Source organism: Anser cygnoides, chromosome 12 (genome assembly GCF_040182565.1).
Source record: "Anser cygnoides isolate HZ-2024a breed goose chromosome 12, Taihu_goose_T2T_genome, whole genome shotgun sequence".
NCBI lineage: Eukaryota > Metazoa > Chordata > Aves > Anseriformes > Anatidae > Anser > Anser cygnoides.
In genome coordinates, this window is record NC_089884.1 from 3,274,686 (window position 1) to 3,286,386 (window position 11,701).

The 11,701-nt window shown below is 40.7% G+C and overlaps 1 long non-coding RNA gene across 1 annotated transcript in view; it reads right to left on the reverse strand.

Annotated features, from left to right (window-relative positions):
* The window catches only part of LOC136791804 (uncharacterized), a 34,531-nt gene extending 23,728 nt beyond the window's left edge, over positions 1 to 10,803 (reverse strand). Inside the window, exon 1 of the long non-coding RNA XR_010834598.1 lies at positions 10,606 to 10,803. This is a non-coding gene — a long non-coding RNA (uncharacterized lncRNA). The remainder of the gene's footprint in view (positions 1 to 10,605) is intronic.
* Between the last annotated feature and the right edge of the window lie 898 nt (positions 10,804 to 11,701).

The following is an 11,701-nucleotide window of genomic DNA, read 5'->3' on the forward strand; positions in this document are numbered from 1 at the left end:
CATTTTCTTTTGCTGCAGTGCCTACAAAGAACAATAAAATCCACTAAAAGTTGGGCTTCCTAGAGTGAGGAAATAATTTTGCCAATGTTTCTGACAAATTCCGGCTTGCCTCTTTCTCTCTGTGAGCCATTTTTGAAGGAAAACCTTCAGTGTGGATACTCAGAGAGCAAAGGGCACTAAGGATGCAAAAAAAAAAAAAAATAAATCTTTTCCCCATTTTAGGTGCTTTTAGGATGGGCTGTCTTGCATAAGGTGTCCAAGAAGCTGGACCTCATGGTGAAGATTTCATCCATGCTGGGATGCTTTGAGCCATTCAGGGAGAGACATGGTGATCACACTCACTTCTTTTGGCACTGTGTGGCCTTGAGGCAAGGTTTAATTTGTGGGAAAACCCTGGCCAGTAAGGGTGGATTCCAGCCTTTAAATATATTATATAATATATATATATATATATATATACATATATATATGTAAAAGGCTTTTATGGAGCTGCCAATCCCCGTGTTTCTTCTGAGTTACCATCACAAGCCCGGATAGGCATTAGACAGCAAGCCAGCTGCACGATGCAATAAGCCCCGATTCCAGATTGGATATTTCTAATGCCAAAAACTGCTGCAGAAGTAACCAACGCAGGCCTTAATATGCACAGGACTTCCAAAACACTTTCACATCTTCAAAGCACTGTGCAAACAGGAACTAATTAAACTTTAATTAATGTCTTGACAAGTAAAAGGTTTTTCATTTTACTTTTACCTAATACACATTCATGGTAAACAGGAAGCATCTAAGACCCCAAACAAAATACTCCCAGGGTAAACAGAATCTGATTTGTAGTATTCGTTTAGCTAAGAGTTGCAAACACTGTTTTATAAATGTGTTTACTTATCTTTTTTTTTTTTTAATATATATATAAAAAAGTGATTTCCTTTTTTTTTTCCTTCTGCACAAAGATAAATAAATAGCAAGCTGGACTGAAATCATAGAATATATGTAAAGCAGAGGGGAAAGGTTAAATCCCAAACTGAAATTGGGCATTAAAACAAAACTCCATTTTCAGGGTGTAAACAAAGTGTCCAGTCCTTTCATCAAAAGTGTTTACAGCTTATTTTTGTAATTTGAGTCTAAGTGGATAATGTAGCACACAGCATGAGTCTGTGCATAAATACGTTCCTGTTTGTGATTTTAAAAATCATAACATTCTTTGAAATATGAAAATCCTGAGTCTTGATACAACCCATATTATTGAACTGATGCCAGTTACCAATATTTATTTGATTGGCTTATGGCAATCCAGGGTTTTGATAAAGACCTGTCTTAAGAGCACAGCCTCTAGGAAGGTAATGGGGTGACTCAAATCATAAACGATAAATTGTGCGGTGATTCACAGAGGTGTTGAGTGCTTCCTTCCTCCCTGTTTAAACACCAATGGAAATGCTCAGTCTTCAAGTTATTTGGAAAATCAAGTCATTTAAGACCAAAGATATGATTTTGAGAAGCAGTCGGGGACCTACGAGCTCAATGATCTCAAAATAAAATCTTAGTCTTGCTGACATCTGCAAGAAAAGGCCCTGGTGCCCGGAGGAGCACCAGATCTCATCTGTCCACCTGCAAGCTCAGCACTTTTTAGTTATTCAACATCTCAGCATCAAGAAGCATCATTCAGTTGTTCATGGCCAACGTGAGATCATAGCTCAAGAGGTTTGTCAGAGACCTCTCCTTCAACCTGCTGCATGGCTCCTGTTGGAAGAGAAACCCCCAAGGACACCCCAATGAGATGGTCTTACACCCTGCAAGGATCATGGCTGCAGCCCCTGCTGTAGCACAGAGCTACTTGCTGCCTGCCTCCTGTAAGGGAGGTGGTTTTGTGGCAGGAATGTGGGCCCCAGTGCCAGGTATGAAGTCCATGTTATTGCCTCCTGCCAGCTCCAAACAGCTTCCAGTTAGAAAGTTAAGCCATATGGTCATGTGGACAAACCCCAGTACATATAGACTCCACCTGTGGTTTGGGCATACCACAAAGACAACACGGGAACTGGTGCCCACGTTTGGGCACCTCATTGGGATTTCTGGTCGAAAGCCACTTCAAGAAACCTGGACCTGGACCAGCTCGTCCTCCATCACCTGGTATTGGTGCTGGGTGTGTAAGTCACGCTGCTTTCCTCTTTTATCACAGCCCTCCTGTTCTCCCAATTACAGCACATGAGCAGCGCGCTCTGGCAGGGTTTGCTGAGAAATATTTTCAAACCCTGGAAGGAGGGATGGTGCAGCCATAAGCCCTCAGAAACCCATGTTCATTTGTGACTGAGAGCTTTTTGGATGCGCTTACTACATTTTTAATAATAAGCTCATTGGCAGAACTTTCTGAAATCATTGGTCTCCTGCAACAGAAAACAAAGAGAGCCAAATCCTTTCCATTGAGTTTGCTGTCGATTGTTCTTGTTTCTTGCTTTGCTACAGGAAGCATTAGAATCCGATATCTTTAATAACTCGCATCCAAGCAGCTTTCTCACATCTCCATGTGTTTTTTTTTTTCTGATCAATTTATATTAAAATATTTAAAAAGTCTAATCAAGTTTAACATCAGGAAAAATTCCTTTTATTCATTCAACATTTTTCTTTGTTTGATTTCTCCTAAATTTCTGCTTATGTTAATCAAAAAAATTATTTTCCTTTCTTAATAGTTTACAGCCCTCATATACATACAGACAGTTATCGTTTCTTCTCTTAGTCATAATTTAGCCAGTTTATACATATTTTGATCTTTTAATCTTTTCTTGTAAACCAGTCCCTCTGTCTCTTCATTATTTTTATTACTCTCTCTCTCTCTCTCTTTCTTTACTGAGATTCCCTGGGTGGAACAGCATTCAAGAATTTAGAGCATCACCGTTACCACACTTAAGAAAACTGTTCTCTCTCTGGTCAATTAAGCTTCATCTCTCTTTATGGAGTCCTCATATGTGACAGGTTTTCTGCTGCCATATCATAAAGCCAGCAGAGATCAAATGTTCAGCCCTGTTGGTGGTCACATGTAGTTACCCCTACATGCATGTGGACTTTTTCTGCTGGAGATGATTTAGCCTGAGTTATTGAGGACTACTTGCCAGTAGTTCAGTTTCAATGTTTTTCACAAGTGTTTCCCATCCATCTGCAAACACAATGAGCGATTTGTTTGCTTCTTCTTCCAGTTAATTAATGAAGACATTAAATAAAGTGAGGCTTAACTCCTGTTCCTCCCCCACCAGAACCTCCCTCATCTCCTCAAACCTGACATGTCAAAATTTATCTTTGGTTATGGTGTTTCAGCCAATGCAGAGACCACAGACAAGTACTTACATCCAGGCCAGTTCGACTAAATCTTTCAAATAAGATTTTATGAGACTATCAAACGCTTCACTAAATTACAGATATATTTGCCCAGAACCTGATGTAGCTATTTTAAACTGCCTGGCCAGGCAATTAAATTTGGAGTAGCTGGCCATAAGAGTGTCAATACCTTTTATGGAGATGTGCTAGTTTAGAGCCAAAAGTAATGTTTTCTAAACTAGCTTTCCTCCCTGCTAAAACACTCAGAGCTCCAACTGCCTGTGCACCAGCATGTCAGAGCTGCTTTGCAACAAGAGCAAATTTGGGCACATCTGCTTGACCAGACAGAACCAGCTATTGCATATGCAATCCCAGAGCCAGACTAGAAGCCACATTTACCTTGTTAGTGTCCTGCTGTGCATTAGCTAAATCACCCTGTCTCTTGGTTGCTCTGCCATACGCAGGTGGTGTTCAGACTGGCAAAGTGAGCTGATGTCCACCCATGTGGACATACCCCTAATGTACCTGTGAGTTGCTCTGGGTTGTATTAACCCAGTGCAAAGGAAACTAGGAACTGGGAAAGGAGAAGACCTGAGGCCACTACTCATTGGCCTGTCGTCACCTGACTTAATAGTTAACATTACAATTAGATTTAAGAGAGAACATAAGGAATACATTTGTCTGGAATTACTTATCACTTCGAAGACTAGGCTCACAAGAAGAAGACACGAACTGCTTTAGCAGGTCAGACTGGAAGTCCATGCCAAATAACCTCCTACCTGCAATAGTAGCAAGAGCCCAGGAAAGAATACAAATGTAGGTCAATTATACAGTGATACTTCCCCAAAATACTTGCCCAACCTACGGTGGTTTCTGGCTCAGGCACTTTCTGAACCAGACGTGGCGTCTTTCTATTTAATACAAAACCCAGATGGATTTTAAAAACCTCAGATGTTTTTTTCTTTGCTGAATATATCCAGTAAACTTTTAGCACTCTGAGTATCCTGTGGCAAGGAGTTCCACGATATGACTAAGCATGGTGTCAGGAAGGATTGCTTGTTCTCAGTTTAAACTGCCAGCTACCAGCTTCATTTCATGCTTCTGAGTTTTTGTATTAGAAGAAAAAACAGTGAACAGCTGCTTGCTATTCTCTCCTTGTCACTCATAACTCCAGAGTCCTCCATCTATCCTCTCAGTCATCTCTTTTCTGGCCGAAGAAACCTAGTAGATGGAATCATTCTCAAACGGAAGCCTTCCTAAGTCCCTGTCTATCCTTTTCACCCTCTGAGCCTCATCCAGGTTAACTAGTTCCTTTAGGAGTTGTAAGATTTGGGGTATTTCAGGTGGAGATGAGATTTATAAATACTTATAAAATATTTATAAAATAACACCATCATGTTTTTGCTATATTGTTAATAATTTCTAACATTCACTTTTGCGACAGCTACAATCTGTTTCATGGGATAATCATTTTTACAGGTTTCTTAATTATAGCTCTAACACTCCTCAATCATTATAGTTAGTTTAGAGGATAGGTAAAATAAGAACCCTACTCTCCCATGTATATCACTTGACATTTACCTATTCTGAATCTTACTCGATATTTATCACCCAGCCATGCACTTCCAGATGGATTTTTGGCACCTCATCACAGTCAGCCTTCATCTTTAGCCCCTGAATAATTCACTGCTATCAGCACTGTGTTCTCATAAGTCTGTCTCCATTCTCATATTGTGATTTTTCATTTTTTTCCTGGGATTGATGTTAGATCCCAATCCATCTGTCGAGTGGATTGACCCATACAGATCTACAGCATTAGTGGCTGCTGAAATGCCTTGGAAAGTATCTTTCTCTGCTAGGATGAGTGATGTGGGAAGAGGAGTAGAAAGAAATTTCCTCGTATTCCTGGAAATAAATTACAATTGTTCTTAAAGTCTGCAGACGTCTGCCTATTACATCATCTGAGGTTCTGGTGTTTTTAGCTAACAATCACTAACAAAGGAGATGCATTTCCTTCAACGAATTTTACCATTCACACATCTGATGTTAATTCTCGTTGGGCCAAAACAAGAATAGGAATAAGTGACTTTTTCAGTTTATGTTTACTTTTTCCCAGGCCACAAAATATCCATTGACTATGAAACTTAAATTTACTGCAAAACAAATGCCCACTTTCATAATAAGTTAATAAAGCTGTTTCATAAATAACAGCACGAGAAGCTGCAGATGCTGACCTAAGGAAAAAAATAAAATAAAAGCAACATTCGGTTTTAATCCAATTCTTTATTAAACATTTATCACAGTATCTGAGAACTGAAGACACTTAGTTCTCCATAGTCAGTTGTTCTGAGATGTATCACACATTGAAGTCAGCATGGGGATGGCACGAGGGGTATCTTCTGCCTCCTGGGAGTTATAGATCTCACTTTGAGACTGTAATTTGGTTGTTTGCTCCCATTTCACCATCTTGCTTGCTCCTATTTCACCATCTCTAAGGCAAGAAGGAAGTTTCTCACTTAGGTGGGAGAATGCTTTATGGGTTATATCTATAAATAAAGCAACCCTGGAGCAAATCTTGTGCTGTGGAGTGGCAGGGCTTGCAGCCCTATACCAGTCGGGCCATTGGGACTATCCCTGCGACTGCTTTGCCCGGCATTGCCTGGAGCCTCTGTTCAGCCCCACATGTGTTTTGGACACGGCAGATTTTCTGGATGGGTGGAAAGAGTGGCTGAGCAAATATACACGTTGGGTCAGGAAAGGGAATAAAACGCGATGTTGATTACTGTCTAAATATTGCCGCCTTTGAAGTGAGCAGGTCTGTGTTTGGGGAGGATTGGATACTCTTTTCTCACAGTTTGAGGCATATCATGAGCTATTTTGTGTTCTTGCCATTGTGAACATTATTTCATTATGGCAAAAGGGCTAAACAAGGTAAAGGTCAAGGGAAGCATTAGGATACGGACGCCCTGTGGTGGATAGCCCGCTGTCCAGCTGAAAAAAGCCTGCACTATAGCACAACACAGCTCAGCAACTGCTCAGTGGGGAGGACAGGAGGGACAGGGTGCCCTGCATGTCCCCGTTTGCACTGACCTGGCCAGGCAGTGCCAAGGCACCAAAACAGCACAGGTGTGATAAATATCTGGGGAACATCTGTCTGCAAGGCCCCATCACTCCTTGCTCCTCCACTGAGTTCGATAAGCTGAGATTTGAATTTTATTCCTCCCTGGGAAAGGTTTATTCTTTCCCTTTCTCCTTATTCTCCACTGGGCAAACAGTAGGGGAATAAACTCAGGACAAACGGACTTGCACACGAGGAATGTGGTTAATGCTGCATGCAATCTTCCCCACCCAACACTGTGGTGTCTGGTATTTTAAGCTGTGTTTTGGAAATAAACCTCCTTTTTTGTACTATTTATTCAAATTCTCTCCTTTTTCCTAAGCATCTGTTACAAGGAGAAGTCAGTGGGTGTCAGTATCATTCAGGATCAGGCCAGGACAAGCAGGGACTTCCTGCATTAGTGCCTTTCAGAGCTTTACCACGTTTGGATGCAGTGTGGAGTCAGAGATCTGGGGTGAATTGTTCTTCTGTTGTGCCACTGAGATGTAAAACAGAAAGCATCAGCTTGCAATAAATTCACACGTGTGTTAAGTAACACACAATGGAGGTCCTTTCAGCAAACTGTCAAAGAGAAAAGACTACACTGGGAGTACGAAAGGGCAGGCTGCCTCTCCACGGAATTTGGAGGAATTGGTTTTACATCTGCTCTCCAATCTATTACAACCTCATTCAGCAGCTTCAGCCCCACCCCCTGTCCTGGCTCTGCTGCAGATAGTGGCAGTGCTAAGGCAGGCGTTGTCTTCTCCATCGCATGCTTAAGGACAAGGGGCTTACCAGGGGTGCTGGAGCTCCAATAACATCTCCAGGGCTGAGGAAGGTTTTGGAGAGTTTAAGGTTTTTGGCAGGTACTGTGATAAAAAGGAGGGGACTTTCAGATCATGCAAGGGCCGTTTTCTTAACCACAAATAAATCAGAGATTTGGCATTTTCTGAGTTGCCGCCCTCCAGAAAGAACAACATATGACTGACTGGGTCAGGATCAAGTGTAAAGGATAAACGGAAGAATAAGGACATATCTATGGCTCCTAGCCTGCAGTATGCATTTCAATGCCACGCTGAAGACTTGGGCTGTTGCGCCCTCAGCAGAACTACTGAAAGATATGTTTGTTATGGCCAGCGATCATTTTCTTCAGGATATGAAAACCTGTAGATAAAAGGGTCTTTATTTACAAGTGTTGTAGCAGAGGGGTAGCAAACTGCATCTCCGAGCCAGCAAAGTTTTCTGTACTGGGGTGGGAACGTAGTGGGATTTCCATGGTGCTGGATTCATGCCTGGAAACGGTCCATCACAGTTCACCCCAACACCTCCAGCCTGTTTGGAACAGTTTGCCATCAGGAGCTCAGCGAAAGGAGTGCATCTGTGCCAGCTCCCATCTGTACATCAGGAGTGGGATCCCTGTGTATCGCCAGCTGTCCAGGTTGCAAATCCCTGAAGCTTTCTGTGCACATAAATGACATAATCTATCATACATGCAAATAAGTGCACCCGTTGATTCTCCACAACCCTATTGTCACCTGGTGATAAAGGGTAGTGGCTTTATTTATATATTTATTTATTTAAGTAGTCACTTCTTTAAAGCTTTCTGTCTGAAAAATGATCTGAAGGTTCCTTTTACACAAGTGAAACTCCCTAACAGGAGCCTTGCTCCAATTATTCCTACATACTGGGATGACAAATATGTCTAGCTGGGAGCCTTGCCACCTCGCTTCCTCCCATGTAGAAATAAGGGAAAGGTTGAGAACTGAGGTTGTGAATCCCTGCTGTACCCCTGTAAAGTAATAATAGCAGCATCAGTAATAGCTCTTAAATCAGGAGGACTTGCTGCAGCTCGCTCCCACGAGGCTTGCATGACAGCATTTAATGTTCACGGGAATGACATGTTCCCAGCAAGAACACTCTCATTTGCATTATGGCAGGACATGGAGACCCAAGGCAGATTTGAAGTGTTGAGCAAACCTGATGTGACAACATAGTCCTTGTTTCCATACTATGTTTAGTCTAAGCTAACCCTTTTCAGACCCTCTCCCCGCTCCGAATGAAAGCTTTGTGAAAAGGCACGTGCAAGGAACAGCAAGGAATAAAAAGTATAGAAGCAAGAAAGAAAAGGAGGCAAAAAGCATTTGAAGCTCCATTGACTCCAGAATTCCTATAAGCCCTCAGAATTCTCCATTTTCTAATAAATGTAATAAGATTTGAGGCTACCCAGCTAATTACCAAAATTTGGACTGAACTCTTATATGAGTAACCTCCTCTGTTTTTGAAAAATACTAAAAAGAAAGTCTGGGTAAAAAAGCTCATTATGTTCTGCTAGAAAAGCACTATGCCAAAGCACGTCGTTTGTTAACCCATGGGTGAGAAATAAGCTGACACAAGTTGTGTTAGCCACAGAGCTAATGATAAGTCCAGAGTACGTGAAGGAAAATATCATTATCAGACCACACTCTCCAACTATAGTCTAAACTATTACATGGGCAACTATGCCTGATTTTACACAATGATAAAATTCATGTTCTTATGAAAGTACAGACTCCAGTTTGTAAGCAGTCCGGTGTTCGGATCCAAATCCCTTTAGAGCAGATAGAAATGACTCATTAACTTCAACATGACTTGGATCAGTCTCATATCTGGGAAACTCCTTAAAACAACGATGAGATTTTAGACGTGTACAATCTACAGACCTACTCTTTGTGTTTTATTTGTGCAATTGCATAGGTAATAGTTGAAATGTAGGGAAACTGTTCTATTGCAAGGAGATGCAAAAATAAAGAGAAAATTATATCCTAATTAAAAACAACTAATTCTTCTTGGGAGATGAATATTTCAAAACAGAGGATTAACTTAATGCAAAATTTTACCAATGAATCACCATGTTTTTAGGAGTACAAATCCCACACTATATCATAGGACTTCATTTCTAATTTAGCTATACACCTTTAAAAATTCTTACCCTAATTATAAAGTTGTTCTTACAAGCATGAAACATGTATATTTGATATACACAGAGGCATGATATTGTGCTATAATCATTAAAACTACCAGAAAATATTATGCTTTTTAAATACATAATTCAATGTATTTCTTTTGTACCCAGCTCAAGGGTTACCTAACAATCATTTTAACTGTAGGAAATTGTATGTAGGGGTTGTCGTTTGTTTGTAAAGCAAAATAGAAAATTAAGATATGTATCTTTTATTGTAACAAACATTTCATTAAACATATTAAGTCTGTACAAATGAAAGAAATAAAAGTAAGTTAATAATAAAATATAATCCATTTTTTTTGTTGTTTTCATAAATAAATATGATGCAACATAGAACAAGATTTTCACTATTGATGATTTTTTTAAAGTACTCTAAAGAGTTTTTAAAATGGAACTGATATCTGCAGCCTTTGCAGTAACATAATACCTTTACTCATGTTTGCATTGTTTTAACGCATTGGTTGTTGCAGATTTTTTGTACCGAGAAGAATATTTTATAGTGTTCTATTTCTATATTGTGACTGTTAATGTGTTCTGTGATTTATGACTGATTTTGTTTTTCAGATCCAGAGTTCCGTGTTTCTGAGAAATATTTTGCGAATGTTGTTATTCGGTGCTTTTAAATTCCATTTTAATATTAATGTATTTTTAGGAAGTAAAGCTAAAGAAGAGAAATAGAACATATTTTTGAAATCTATACATGCTTGTATAGTTTTCATACACAGCCTAGCATTCATCATGATCTCCCTGTTGCTTTATAACCACTAATGTTATTATTTCTTTCTTTTTTTGCTAGGTAGAATATTAATGAGATATCATTTCCCTGCTTTGCAAAATCTCTCTCATGTTGCTTGTTCAGTGGATAAAACTCAAAAGTCAATAAGTAGTGAGACCACCACTGAAACTTCATACCCTGGGTTTCAGCTCTGTAAACTCACAAAACAAGCTTCACATTTCACCCTTGTTCCCTGGTTTTGCTTTAAACTGCATTGAATTTCAGAAGCGGCTGTAGAAAAATTCTTCCCATCCCGCACATTCACCATCAAAGAATCCAATATGTTACGACGGAGGCAGATCACGAAAAACACAAACAAACAATCCCTACTGTACACCCAGCAAAATGATTAAACACCAGAGGAAAAAAAAAAGAGTTCTTAGACATCACATTTCCTGCGCTTTTCCCCTCTCTCAGTGCACTACTTACTTGTAATTACGTCTGGGGCCATTCCTTCCTATTCCACAGGATAAACTGGAATATACTGCTCGGCAGTTTTGTCTCTAGCTCTTTAAACACTAGAGACCTTATAAGCAAACAACTTTTTTTTCTGCCTGTTATGAAATTTTAATGATCTTCCAGGGCTCTCAAAATCAAACCAACTTTCTTCCCTCCCCCTGCCCAACAACTTGGAGTCTCTATACCTTTTGTTTCAGAACTGTGCCCAAGTTAAATACACCGAACTGGGAGGGAATTAGGGCTTTGAAAATGGGTTAAAGCGCCCCTTGTTTTCCTGCGTCTCTCAGCGTTCCCGGTAAACTGTGGGATTAGGCTTGGGGAGTGCTGAAAAAGCAGGTTGGAGAGTGGAAAGGCTGGAGCGGAGATGCGGGCTCTGGACTGAGAGTCCTCAAAAGGGGTTTCAGGGAGGGGGTGAGAGTGCCAGCACTGGCGTATGCCGAGCAGCTTTGTGATGGATGTGTTTATCCTTAAAACTAAGCTCCCATTCAAACCCATACTAGCTGGGCTCAGGCAGGCGGATGGCAGGAGAGGTGCGCCAAAGCAGGACGGGTGGATGTTAGGGGGCCTTGTTCAAGCACTCCCTGATGTGTCAGTGCAATGGTTTATATTAAAGGTGACCTGGAGACCTTCAAGATCATCTTAAAGGATCCCAATGGGGACAGCCAGACTCTATTTTGCTGGGATAGACAGCAGCATTCCCCCCACAGCCTTCCCTACCTTTGGGCACAGTTGGGCTCAAAAGACAGCAATGGCCAATGGTGGGGCTGAGAGGCAAGGATAAATGCTGTAAAATAAGTAAAACACCTGGTTAGTCCATGTTGCTGGAATGTATTTTCTCAGTTCTGCTCTTGCCTGTTGTCTAAACTCTGCAAAATTCTGCAGTTTTGTTAAGCTGCCCTCATCTTAATAATATCAATTTCATAGTGCTTGGTAATGAGTCCTTTAAAACATGTCCTGCTCCCAATCCTGCATTGCTCAGACTTAGCTGAAAACCGGAGCCTACCTGAGCCTTTCCTAGTTTATGGCAAATACTTGCAGCCAGAGGAGCTGTTTGGAAAGCCAGCTG